The following is a 15210-nucleotide window of genomic DNA, read 5'->3' on the forward strand; positions in this document are numbered from 1 at the left end:
AAGTCAACAAAAGTCAACCTTGTGAGTATGTGGGGCGTACTGCTTGATGTACGCGGGGCGTACATCGCCAACCCATGGATCGGGGTCTCCACCCAGTACGCTACACGTACTGGGAGTTATGCCCAGCGTAACCATCAGACTTTAGCATACATCATTTCTGGTCTTAATCGGTTAATCCATTACTGCAACTTCTAGATTCGACTCTGTTTATGTGTCTATACCCCTAAAGTTGAGACCTTTAAGCCTTGACATGGCTGTAAAGGCTCCAACACTTCTTAACATCATTCTATTCCAACTCAAGGACCTAGATCTCATGCATGGTGCAACATTCACATCCAAGATATCATTTTTATGAGTCTACAACTCCAATAGACCAGAAATATGATGGATCTAAGCTTATGGAGACCATTTGCACAAAAAGTCTCCACCTTTGGGACTAAAACCCTAGAAAATGGTACTTGAATCATATAACATGAACCACATGTCAAGATCCGAACTTTTTACCTGATAATGAAGCTTCAACCTTTGCAAAGCTCAGATCCACACATGAACACCACTTCTAGCCTTCCCAATGAGCTCTTCTTCTCCTTTGCTACCTTGGAATGGCACCACCAAGCTTAGAATACTCATAAAATGGCCTAAGAACGAATGCACACTCTCTTTAGGGTTTCTCTCTGAGGGATGGTGGCTGAGAAGTCCAACCACACATTCCTTTTATAGCCCTCCGAATGAATTAGGGTTTTTAGGTCTGGACCGGTTACGCCCAACGTAACCTTGGGTACGCCCAGCGTACCCGAGGGTAAACATGTCCAAATGAAGTGCACGAGTATGCACAGCGTACTCCTGGTACGCCCAGCGTACTCGCCTAACATGCAAACCCTAAATGGCAACATAGCAAAGATGCAGGGCTAAATAGAAAGATACCTAGATTCCGGGCTGTTACATTAGAATAGTATATTTATGATTAATATTAATATATTATAATTTCTAATATATTAATATGGAATCATATTATTTAATTAGTATTGATCAAGAATTAATTTAGAATTAATTAAATGATCAAAATGAACTAATTAAATATGGACTCTTATATATATGGAATGGGCCAAGTTCATTTAGGTTGGGCTAAGCTTTCATGGATAGTCCATGGAGTATTTAACCCATGGATCATATGAAATGAATGGTCATGGGTTTAACCCTAGTCTCCATACTATATAAAGATGTCATTGGTTGGTGAAATGGGCACTAGTGTGGTACACAAAGGGCTAGCCGATTTCACTAGAGAGAACCAAGCATCCATATTATCCAAAGTCTTCCAAGGTGTTTTGGTGATTTGTGATTCCACTTGAGGATTCCACACTATTAGGGCTAAGCTCTTAAAGCTTGAATACATCAAGCTACATCAAAAAGGTATGTCATCTAACTAGTACTTTGTAGTATAAGAACTTCATAATATGCTAGTTAGGATTAAAGCCTTGGAAAGTTCTTATTTGCATGTATAATAGAGAAAACATAGATCCAAGTTCTATAGGGTTGCATGTACACCATAGGAGTGTTAGAATGCTCAAAACCCAACAGTGGTATCAAAGTCTAGGCTTGTTTTCTTGTTATTCTTGTAAAACTGCTTAAAAAATAGAAGTTGTTGTTGTCTGATCCTCAAAATCGGCGAGTCCATCAGGAGACTCGGCAAGTCCATGCCTAAAAAGTGATCAAATCGATCCAACTCTCCGAGTTGGTTCACGCACTCGATGAGTTGGACCCCCAAACAGCATAAATTCGACTTTTTAGCTGGAATTGGACTAGGAACATTACCCTAAGATGTTTTTGGACTTATAAACTTGATTTTGATGTGGTAATGTTCATGCTAATCCAATTTCAAAGATAATTGTCAATAGATTCATGTTTTGTATTAGTTTAAGGTTTAGACTAATCACATGAAAAAGTTTGATTTGAATTATCTTGTTCTTATGAGTTGCTTAGATTAATAGAAAAGTTGAGTGAAATAGTTGTTTTCAATCCAAATTAATCTAAGAGTTGATTCTAAAATGTGTTTTTGTAACTTGTCCTCAAGTTATATGAAAAGTCACATTTAAGTTTCATAAAACTCATAAAAGTTGGCAATGGTTACAAAAATGAAGAGTCTTGTCTCATTGAATGATTTTTTGACTCCATAACTTGTCCTCAATTTGTGGAAGTTCAAGAGTCACTTTATTAAGTAATAAAATGTGTAACCTTAATTAATTCCATAAGTTATAAAATAAAGATAAGTTAATTCCTTTATTAGTTTAAAGTCTTCCATAACTTGTCCTCAAGTTATGGAACTTGAAGAGGTTTTAGATTAAAACTACTTTAAACACATAAGTTATGGAATTAATTAGTTTTGAATAATTTCAAAACTTGTCCTCAAGTTTTGGAATTTGAAAAGTGTTCTCTTATGAATACCTTAATTCCAAGTTATCCCTTATAATTTTAAAAGTTAAAATTCAACCCTTATACTTTATAATATTATAAGTTAATAATATATATATATATATATATATATATATATATATGTATAAGAGTAAGGTCAGTCTTACCGTTAGTAGGCCTCATTCACGAAGCCGGTCTATAAGGGGGGTATAAGGTTACTGCCTATAAAATGGTAGTTTAATGGGTGTCCACTCTCACCCACCACTTCCTTGACCGGTGGAGGGTCGTTAGCCGAATGGGTTTGACAGGACTATAATTCTCCCTTCATTAAAAGTATTAATGATAAATACTAAGTAACTAAACTCTTAATAATACCCAATCTTAGTTACTTAGGAAAATGTGAATAAGGTCCTAATCCATGAAATTACACTTTGCACTTTGTTTAAGTCAGTTAGTGGAGCGTGTGTGGTTAACCGGCACACTAACTCGTATTTAACAAGGTAAGAAAAGGGTAACTTAATGTTTATCATAGTATCGATGGAGCGTGTGTGGTTAACCGGCACATCGATTGAGGGGTAAACACTTAAGGGTACCAAGTAACTTGCATGGTTACTTCACACCTTGTTTTGTGTTCCTCGACATCCCAGTCACAAAACCTGAAGGGCACACTCGAGATTGAAACATGCCATTGAATAGTTCAATGAATATCAAAGATCTAGGAGTTTCAAAACAAATTAAAACCTAATGATTCATTTTGTTTATCTTGGTGGAAATTAGTGAATCGTCATTCACCTACCTTCAAATATTTTATAGCTTGGATTACTGCATACCTCTTCTAAGTTATAAAATAGTTTGTTGGGTCCTAGACTTAATATTTCATATTGGATGTCATATTAAGGACTTAAGATCAACTATCTTGTATATCTACCAAAAGATGTCTGGTTTAGACATTTATGATCTCCCAAATCTCTTGAAACAAGCTTTCCTAAATGAAGATGATGTCCTTTGGAAATCATACTTCTTTAACCTCCTCCAATTATTCTCCCTAACCCACAAGTTCAAAGGTCACTGAAGCCCTATTAACAAGGCAAGGTCTAGGTGTGATCATATCTTGGAGATGTAGTCATATATTGACAAGCCGGGAGAGTTGGGTGTCAAAGTCTTGAGAAAGTTGGTGGTTCAACTACTTTCTAAGTTACATAGTGAGTTCTTTTGGAACACCTATGAAACAGACTATGACAAGACCCGTAATGATCTTATCTATTTGCTAAGATCAACCTCCTAAAACTTTATAGACATTGACAATGATGACATTGGATATCTAGTAAAGCTCTCTCTTCCAGTGGAAAGGGATCGGCCATAGTCAACTCGGTTGACCAAATGGTAAAGAGAAAGGCCAAGTCTGAGATAGTCCCGTGTACCATTATCAAAGGGTCCATATGTTTATATTGCCAAAGAAAGGGGCATTAGTTGCAAAGCTGCCAAACATACGTAAGGATGTTAAAGGCAATAAGTTTGACTCTACTTCAGGTAAAGTCCGCTATCTAACTCTGCTAAGTTTCTATTATGAGATTCTTGATACATGATGTGACTAGGTCACATGGTGATGTTTTAAGAATCAAAGAAAAGTGAAGAAACTTAAAGAAAGAATATGCTGAATCTGATCGCGTAGATGGATTTCTATCGCATAGTTTGAAGATTGGATTCTTGAGCTACTTCTTAGGAGTTATGAGATATCGCTTAGGAATAGATAACAACAAGTTTTCATATGGATTGTAAGGATAAGTTTTTTTCTACAAAGTTTTAAAATAAAAGAAAATTTTTTGATTTTATTTATTTTAAAATATCCTTACAATGGCATTTGAGGAAAAATTATTGCTTATATGATTCCATTAATAGCAAGAGTGGAAATAGGAAATTGATTCTTTCATTTGTGGTAATGTCTAAATTTACCAAATAAGGAAATATTCTCATCACCCAAGTTTCAATTGGACCGGACCTTGAAATCATGCAAGTTGTATAGCATGATGAATGAGAACTTTCAAGTATTGGAAAATTAAGAATAATTACTTGATCACATGGATGTGTGAGTCAAGTAATGGACCAAGGGATCGAGTACACATTCTTGTGCACTGATTAAGTCCACCACAAAAGATTGATAAGATTATTCGTCATAGTTTACTAAAACTTAGTAATTATGGTTATACTTACAAGATTGAATGTAACTCTGAGACATTGGAAAAGGTTCCAATGTAAGGCAGAGCGAATAAGAAGAATCAACTTAGGCAGAAGGATAAAAGTTTCTCAAATCTGAAAAGATGGGAGAGTACTTTAGTATCAGTTTTGTGATCATCTTAATGATTAAGAAACCATACAATTAGTTCTCTAAGGAAATCTTAGTGCATTCTTATGACTAAGAAGAGGAATCTTGAATTGTTGAAATGGTTAAGTCAAGAAGATGAGTCATACCTCGTTCCAATACAAGTGTTAGAGTCATACTCCAATATTGTAATTTGAGTGACATGTCTTAAGAAGGTTTAAAACACTTGTCAAATGTAAGAGTAAAAGTATCCTACTCTTATACATTTGAAATTGGTAAGTTGTGATGTTTTGGATAAAACAAAGACCAACTAAGGCCAATTGTGTGAAGTGTTTGTCTTGATTAGAATCCGCACTATCTCTTGGATGTTTGACAAGCGAGTCTTATAGGTCAAGAGGACAGTGGGAGTCTTAAAGGTCTTGAAAGTATCAAGAACTAATCAAGAATAAAAACCTGAAGTTGTTCATTAGCACACGACTTGAGGTTTATAACCTATCATGTTGACATATTATGTGCCCATTCCAGTTAAAGTTGGCTTTGCATATGAGTTCTTAGAGTTCTCAATTGGTTGCACAACAACTTCGAAGTAATGGCAGGCCCTTGAGTTGCCAGGTGGCAAGAAATCAAGATTGAGTTCAGTCCATATGAGTTTGGATTTGTCATTATCCTTTTCTTGTGACTATGGTCTTGACAATTCGCATGGATAAGAACACACACACACTAGTAAATCTAAGTGTCATAAGGTTTCTCCCCGATTAATGAAAATGATGGTGAGGAAACTCTTTCACTAAGTAGATTTTAACTAGATAGCAATTGTAATATTTGCATTCTCAAAGTCGTTAGTGGAGTGTGTGTGGTTTACCGGCACACTAACCTGGACTTGTGAGAAGTGGCAAAGGTCTAAACAATCGAGACTATGATTACGACATCCCTTTTCATAGTTCTAAAATTGTTTAGACACACATGTGAGCTATCTAAGAGAAGTGTATGATATTGATAAAGTCTTATCAAGGCAATCTAGTATCAGAAATCTGAACTTTGGTAAGAAAGTCAATAAAGTATTGATTTCTAGAAGTCCAGTTGATTTTTGGGTACATGTCAAAGCTAATGGGAGCATAAGTGTTATGCTAATAATAATCGTGTTAGTGGGAGCATGATAATTATGAAAAAGGTTGCAAGTTAGCAATGTTAATTATAGAAAACAAAAGTTTCAACTGGGAAAGAGTTGTTTTGCTATAATTAAGGGAGAGGAAATTATACTTCATTTCAAATATAAAAGCTTAGATTGAGGTTTTAATCGTATTTAGTCAAGGATATATATATGAATTTCATGTTGGAATGGCTCAACATAAGGAAATTCTGTATATGGTTCCATTATTTGCGTTCTAAAATTCGATTATGATTACGACATCCCTTTTCATAATCTGAATTATGAGAACTTGGCAAACTGAAATGGAAATGTTATAGTAAAAGACTGGTTTAGTCATTATGTAAGACATCATGAATCCTGACCCATATGCTTTGGATATAGGATCGATTACATGTTCTATATTCATCCGTTCTAAAATTTTCCAAATGCCTGGGGCATTAAGAAGAGAAAAGGTCAAGAATTGGATATGACTAAAAGGATTAAACAATTGCCAAGGACGATCTAGAATTTACCAAAGATTGGGTGCTCAAGGATAGTTGGAAGTATAGTATTAATTCTGGAAGGACCATGTTGACATAATCTGTAAGGAGGCAACTCTTGTTCAGAAGCGATAGTCAAAATGAATTTGGAAATGTTTCAAAGTTAGAAATTATTCAATCTGTGTGAGATTAGGAAACTTAATGCAAGAAGGATGTTTCCAAGGAGCTGATCTCCTTTGGAATGCTCTGTAATGGTTGTTGTTAAGTCTTTCTGACTTCGTGCATAATCATTACAAGAGGATCAATGCGTATAAGTTTAGAATCTAACCAATTTCAGTAAATCATATGAATTTGGAATTCTTGCATTTGCAGTAAGGATTTGGGACTGTGAAAAGAGGATCATTTGAGTTATGTTCAATTGATCAAGTTCACAAAGTAAATATCATAGACAAACATAGTATGCATACTTGGTGTATGGCATGACTAGTGTTTAGAAAACATAGTGTACACGCTTGGAGCATGGGACAACTATTGTTTTAAATTCAAGAATAAAGTTGATAGCTGAAACAATATACAATGAATAATGTGTAATCATATGGTGATAAATAAAAGATGTTTTATTTATGTTCATAGGTTGTGATACCATATTGGATTCAATTATTATTGTGTTTCATTTTGCATGTTTTGACTTCCAGAATAAACTAGGTTATTCTTCCAGAATGACTAAGTTATTTATACCATCCACAGTCGGTCATATGTTGGAAGTAGATATGAATCAAGACTGTCATGGGTTGGCTTGTAGAGGCCTAAGATGTTGGACAAAGGGCTACAACACTCATAAGTGTTCATAAGTTCTGAGTATTGGATTCAACCCACGCTCATTGGAAACACTTCATGGATTTTATCACGAGTGATCATGAGATGATAATATCTTATATTCTTCAAACCTAGAGATCTGAGTTGTTACTATGAGTTGGTTGTACATTGATTGCACAAAAACGCATTCGGTAACTCGGTGTTATAAAACGTGCCTTTGTGTATTATTCAACAAGTAGCAGAACAATCCATATGAATCGAAGTTTATCCATTCCTTTTACCTTCGGGATAAAAGCGATATCAGTGGGCCCCTTGATGATTTAATGATGACACATGTGAGTGCTTGGCCAAGCTAGGACTGATTCGATTTGTTCAATTAGTCAGTCGCCATGAATCGGAAATTGGGAAACAACAAATGGACAGAGAGAATGACTATAATCCATGTCTCAGTCCATATGATATCTAGAATGGAGGAATATATGATCCCTTATCTAATGGACAAGTTCGTTGACAAGATCAGAGTTCGACAACGGCTTTAAGAACTACAATTTCCAGTTAGGTTTTGAAGTCATACTCAATAATAGTTTTAGACTTATTCAAGTGGGATACTGTTGGATTAATGTCTAAGTCCATAACTATATTTGGTATGTACTTGACCCGACCCGGCATGGTCCATTTGGGTTGCACTTCACCAACACAATTTATATGGATAGTCTTTTAAGAATGGTATATTTATGATTAATATTAATATATTATAAGTTCTAATATATTAATATGGAATCATATTATTTAATTAGTATTGATCAAGAATTAATTTAGAATTAATTAAGTGATCAAAATGAACTAATTAAATAGGGACTCTTATATATACGGAATGGGCCAAGTTTATTTAGGTTGGGCTATGCTTTCATGGATACTTCATGGAGTATTTAACCCATGGATCATATGAAATGAAAGGTCATGGGTTTAACCCTAGTCTCCGTACTATATAAAGATGTCATTGGTTGGTGAAATGGGCACTAGTGTGGTACACAAAGAAGGGCTAGCCGATTTCACTAGAGAGAACCGAGTATCCATATTCTCTAAAGTCATCCAAGGTGTTTTGGTGATTTGTGATTCCACTTGAGGCTTCCACACTATTGGGGCTAAGCTCTTAAAGCTTGAAGACATCAAGCTACATCAAAAAGGTATGCATCTAACTAGTACTTTGTCGTATAAGAACTTCATAATATTCTAGTTAGGAATAAAGACTTGGAAAGTTCTTATTTGTATGTATAATAGAGAAAACATAGATCCAAGGTTTATAGGGTTGCATGTACACCATAGGAGTGTTAGAATGCTCAAAACCCAATAGACTCATCGTCTCTTGTTGGATACTAATGTGCCGACTAAATGCCAAAGAAACAAATGACTGACTCACACCCGAGTCAAATAACACCAAAGCAGGTATAGAATTCACAAGAAAAGTACCTACGCATATCATAATATAAGCACAACACTTCATATTTAACATAAATAAACGAAAGAACACATACCAGCCACAACATCGGGTACTGCACGGACCTCCTCCGCTATCAACTAGAAGGCTCTCCCACGAGCCTTCGGTGCCTCGACCTTTGCCGGCCAAACTTTAGTAACCTTAGTAGTAGGTGCAGATCCCTGTGCTGATCCCTGACGTAATTGAGGGCACTCGGCCTTCTGGTGACCCGCCTGGTTGTAGTGAAAGCATACCATAAATCCCTTGGGGCAATCCTTAGCGATATGCTCCTCCTTGCCACATTTATAGCAAGCACCAGATTGACAAAACCCATCATGTCCCTTGCCGTACTCTCTGCAAATGCGACCCTTCTGGCCCCCAGATCTCGAATCGGCGGGCTTGACCCGCTTAGCTGTCGGCTGAGACTGTGTTGGCCGTTGATCCATCCTCTGAGACTCGGCCTCCTCCCTGGCCTACACCTCCAACTCAATCTCCCTCTTCCGGACATTATCTTGAAGCTCAACTAATGTCCAGTAAGTCGAGTTCAATACGAACTCCTAGATATCCCTCCTTAAAACGCCCAAATACCGGCTCATGCGTGCCTTCTCGGTGGACACCTGCTCAGGGCAGAGCATCTCCCTCTCATGAAACTTCCTGGTAACAACTATAATAGAATCAATACCCTGCTTGAGGGTCAAGAACTCCTGAATCAACTGTTCCCTCTCCACCGGGGGAACATACTCATCTCTGAACATGGCGGTGAACCTCTCCCAGGTCACCTCCGAAATCTCTGCTAGAGTTAAGCTCACCGTCACGAACTTTCACCAATCCATCGCCCCCAAGCGGAGCTGGTTCAGAGCGAATCGTACCCTCAAGTTCTCTGGGCAAGAACACGTGCAAAGACATCCCTCGATATCGGAGATCCACCTCATCGTAGCAATCGGGTCCTGCATCTCATCGAACATTGGTGGCTTTGTGTTGTTGAACTCCCAAAACAATGAGTCACCTCCCTGAGGTCTAGCAGCAGCAACAACAGTAGTAGCTGCAGCAGCCATAGCCTCAGTCACTGCTGCATATCGCTCGTCAAAGGTCTCAATCAATGTGGTGTTGATGTCCCCGAACATATCTGGAATCTCAGCCCAGATGGAAGCAGCCACCTCCTCATGAATCAATCAACGGACCTCCTCATCGCTGACACCACTGCTCCCAGGTGTGTGTCGTGTCCCAACCATGATGTCTCTGAAATACAACATAAAAATATCAGAGACCCGCTCGAGCATACTCGCACTCGATAACACATTGCTACTTGTTACCCAGTACCCAAAGGATTCTTACTTGGACTGCGCACTGATACGGGGACTTCAGTAGTATGGGCCCTTATACTACCGCTCACACTGCATCAGTATTCATCCCATGTCCTCCTCCTTTGATCCCAGATCACAAGTACTTCTACATCTCCTTGGCATAGGCTACCCTTCGGTAGATCTCTCATGAGCTCCTTACTGCTACCTATTCACTCTCAAGCATCACATAGCAGCAAAATCCTTCCTAGGCTAAGGCACCACAAAATCAGGCCACTCTAGTCCTACTATGAATACCTAGCAACTCTAGCATGCATATCATATCATAATCATATCTCATAACACATAATGTAAGGGTATTTTGGGAAATCACCATTCGGGCGCTGGCTGATCGTACACACTGCTCCGTTCTATCTTCTTCAAAACCATTTATTCTTTTAGAAAAAAAATTATTTTATGAAAAACTTTCTCAATTCCTCAGTTTGAGTTCAGATTCATCCAAAGATGCCCCCGAATCCCTCAAACCAAGGCTCTGATACCAACTTGTAATGACGTAAATTTTGAAAACAATTTTTCAAATTTAAAATTTCATTCATAATAGTTATAAAAATATCATTTGTGTCACATACCAATCCATAACATTAAATCCCAAGATCAAAACATATCCAAATCCATCGGTGTGTGTACGATTCAAGCCGACGCCTTCCTGCGATCGTCACTAGTACCTGAAACACATAACACAACACTGTAAGCATAAACGCTTAGTGAGTTCCCCAAAATACCACATACCACACATATGCCTTTCCAGGCCATACTCTATGGGATCTTCCGATCCAGGTGTCTCAGGGGACTTCCGTACCACACTCCGGTAGACCTTCCAGTCCTACCCGTATCGACCTTCTGGTCCGTACCCTCTTGACCTTCCGGTCCATATCGTCTTGACATTCCGGTCCTTATCATACATAACATACATAACATATAAATGTTATCTTAATCTTTCGGTCCACGTCATACATAACATACATAGCTCATACATATCACATAATCGCATATAGCACATACATCATATCATACAAGACCTTCTGGTCACACATAGGTACCCTTCCACGTACAGTATAGTGAGAAGACTCACCTCGGTATCTCGGATAATCTCGAACTTTGTGAATCGGTTGTAGCCTCCGCATAATCAAAACAAACACTTCACATTAATACATTTCCGAAAGGCTAGACTCCTTCATTTCCTATCATTTTTAGGAGGGTAAAAAGACCATTTTACCCCTCTCATGGCTTAAATACCCTAAAGTTGACCAAACCCTAAAGTCAACAAAAGTTAACCCTCCGGGTTATGTTGCGCGTACCAAGCATGTACGTTGGGCGTACCCGGTGCCTTCCCAGAATCGGGTGCGCGACCCCTTACGCTGCGCGTACTGGGATTACGCACAACGTAAGTCCCTGTTCAGCTACATTATGGATTTTGGTCTTAAACAGTTAAGCCACTTCTCTAACTTCCAGATCTGACACCCTCAGAACCTCTTATTCCATAAAGTCGGAACCTTTAAGCCTTTGCATGGCTGTAAAGGCCCTTACACCCTCAAAACACCTTTCCTATTTCCATATTAAGTCCATATCTAATGCATGACTCAACATCCACGACCAAGATTGGATTTTTATGAACTTTCATTACATAATATACTGGAAAGGCCATATGTAAGCTTATGGAGACCCTTTGCACAAAAAGTCTCCACCTTTGAACCAAAAACCCTAAAAACGGGTTCATAAACAAAGCTCATGAAATACAAGGAAAGCTTTGAGCTTTTTACCTCAAAAAGGAGCTCCAACATCTATAGAACTTGGATCTACTCTTGCTCTCCAACTTCTAGCTCCAACAATGGCTTCCTCTTCTCCTTCTTAACCTTAAGAAGGCACCTTAAAGCTTAAGAACACACATACAAGCTCAAAATGGGTTTTTCTGATCTCTTAGGGCTCACTCAATGAAGTATTGTGGCTGGGGGTAAGGAATTAACGTTCCTTTTATAGTGCACAACCATAACTAGGGTTTGCATCTGGGTGCATTACGCCCAGTGTTACCCGAGGTACGCCCATCGTACCCAAGTGAGTCCGCGTCCAAAATAAGCGCGCAAGTCCATGCGGCGTAGATCTGATTATGCCCAACGTACTCATAAGTCCAATGCTCAACTTAAGGGACTTATCTTGACAATTTGCAAAAGTAGTGGGGTTATAAAGCTTACCTGAGTTTCGGGATGTTACATCTAATCAGTCTATTATGATCAATAAATTAATTCCAAATTAATTCTTGATTAATACCAATGAAATAATAAAATATTATTCATATAATATATTAATAAATCACAAACAACCTCTTTCTCAAATATCCATCCTATCAAATTGCTCCGGTGAAGGCAACCCAAAAGGATCATGCTACTATCGGGTCAAGTACTTACAAATTATATTTATGAACTTAGATACATAATCCAACATATAATTCTTTCCATCAATTGAATCAATCAAGGAGGGTCCACATAAATCAATATGTAGAAGTTCAAGTGGCTAAACTATCTTCGTGTCAATAGTTATATTATGTCCTTGTCTATGTTGCTATCCTTGTTCATAAGCTGCACATAGAGAATCATTGTCAAAATTAAGAAGTGGTAAACCTCAAACTAAATTATTGACAACAAGCTTATTAAGATTATTGAAATTTAAATGAGAAAGCTTTCGATTCCATAACTAACTACGATCGAAAGAGACCTTCGATAATAAACAAATTAAAAGTAATTCAACAATAGGTTTCATATCTAAGGTAAACATGTCTCCTTTTCTCTTGGACTTTAATAACATTTTTGATGTTTTGTTGGAAATAATACTTCCTTCTTCATCAAATGTTATTTGGTAGCCTTTACTTACATTAATTGTGAAACACTGATTAAGTTGTGTTGTAAAGCTTCAACATAAGCAACACGTGTAATTTTAAAATTTCCATTTGTGATTTTGCCATATCCTTTGATAACACTTATAATTGTTTCCAAACTTCAAAACTCCAACATTAGCAAGCTTTCTGAAATCTTGCAAATACTCTTTTTTCCCAGTCATGTGACGTAAGCAACCAATCGATATACCAATTTTCATCCTATTGATAATATGTGCAATCAATAAGAGAGATTTAGGTACCCAAGGCTTTTTGGGTCCATTGACATTAGTGTGAAATAGAGTGTGAAATATGGAATTATTGATCAAGTGTTGAACTTTGTTTTTAATCCGCTCAACCAAATCAGATTCAAATATTTGAGATGGATAAACATATTCATTTGACATCGATGAATCAACTTTTAACGTTTCATTCTCAACATTGCTTTCAGAAATAATGAGGTAAATTATTTTTTTGATAAACTCAGTTTTTATGGTTTCGATAAAGTTTCTCGTGATGAAGTACTTTCTATGATTCACACAAATAATTTGCATATGCATATTTTATTTGTTCCTCTAAAAATGACCTTGATTGATGTCTCTTTCCCTTATTTCCCAACCAATGATTGAAATTTCCAATATCATTTTTACCTTTAGAAAAGGAAACCTTCAATTTTTCATTAGAATTTAAATTAGGAAAATTAGGATTTTGTGGTTGATAATTCACCTTTAATTTGGGAACATTTGCTTTTGTTTTAACAACATTTTCTTGCTGAAAATGATTATCATTGTGAAGATTATTCATATTCTTCCAGTAAGCATTATATCCAAAATATCGATTGGATTGTGTTGGGCTGAAGATTATTTTGAAGATTGCGTCTTTTGGGCTCGATAGTATAAATTACTTTGCATTCCGGTTTGGGCCTGTCCAACCGAGAACCTTTTATGTTTTGTATATAAGTTTACGCTTGCATGCTTATTAGGTTAACGATTTTAAAAAGATTAACGACATAGCGTTTCATCTAGAGTATAACAAGTTTCTTTAATCGTTCTTGTAAGCTACCAATCCTCTACAGTTGATGTTCTTAATCGAGCTCTTCTGAGGATTTTGTTTAATCATTCGACACGTTTGATTCCATCTTGACTTGTTCTTATTATTGCGTTCATACAGTTTTATATTTACATACTTGTTCAAGATCTAATCGATCTTTGTAGATTAAAGGTTGGTTTAACCGCATCAATTGGTATCAGAGCAGGAGGCTGTGTAATTGATACACATCTTTTCTGTGAAAAAGATTTCCATTAGGGTTTTTCTGCAATTATCAATATTTATTAAGCGGTCATCTCTTTTTTGACGTATCTTGATATTTATTGTTTTGCCCTAATCTGCTTTATTACAAGTCTGATCTTTGAACAGGTTTTTACGATCATAATGGACGCGATGCAATCAAACCCTATTAATATTTCCAACAGCATCAGTTCGACGACAAAGATTCCAATCTTATACACCCATGACTATGAAGTATGGGCGCATCACTTTGAAGACTACGTGATTGGATCGGAGGATAATGGGTACCTCATATGGGAAGCCATCATCAATGGACCGTTTTCTCATTCTGCAACGTCCAGAATTATTAAGACTCAAAAGGAGTACAATGATCTGCTAAAGGACGTGAAGGATATTGCACAAGATGAAAAGGACAACTTCCAGTGCAATATTAAGGCGTTAAGGTTGATCAGATTCGCCCTTCAGTCCGACACATTCAGGTTGGTCAACTCATGCACGACGGCAAAGGAAGTTTGGGATAGACTTCGTGAACTGTATTCTACAGACGAGGATCTTGAACATTCTATTCAAACTTTGCTTTTATCTGAGTTTGGAGAATTCAGGCAAGGGGCCGAAGAAACGGTGACCCAAATGTTTGATCGCTTCAATCATCTTCTCAGCAAGATGATCAAACATGATATTGAAAGGAAGCTTATCGAACAGAAGGTTACTTTCTTGAATGGACTGAGGTATGAATGGAGAGCAGTGGTTTCCACAGTCAAAGCCCATGAGCAGTTTAAATCATACTCTTTGGCGAAACTGGTGGGTATTCTCAAGTCCCAAGAGAAGATTGTGTTGCAAGAAAAGAACATCGTTTCTAGTCTTGGTTCGTTGGACCTCCTATCTAAAAGTAAAGCTGTGATGGAGGATGAAGACCTCAACTTGGAGGAATATGACCTCACGTCTGAGGATTATGCCATGATGGTGTCCAATCCCAAGAGGTTCATAAAGAAGAGATTCCCCAGCAACAAAAACCGAAACTGGCAGGGGAGTTACAGCTCTGAAA

This window comes from Lactuca saligna, chromosome 9 (assembly GCF_052625555.1).
Source record: "Lactuca saligna cultivar CGN05327 chromosome 9, ASM5262555v1, whole genome shotgun sequence".
Classification (NCBI taxonomy): domain Eukaryota; kingdom Viridiplantae; phylum Streptophyta; class Magnoliopsida; order Asterales; family Asteraceae; genus Lactuca; species Lactuca saligna.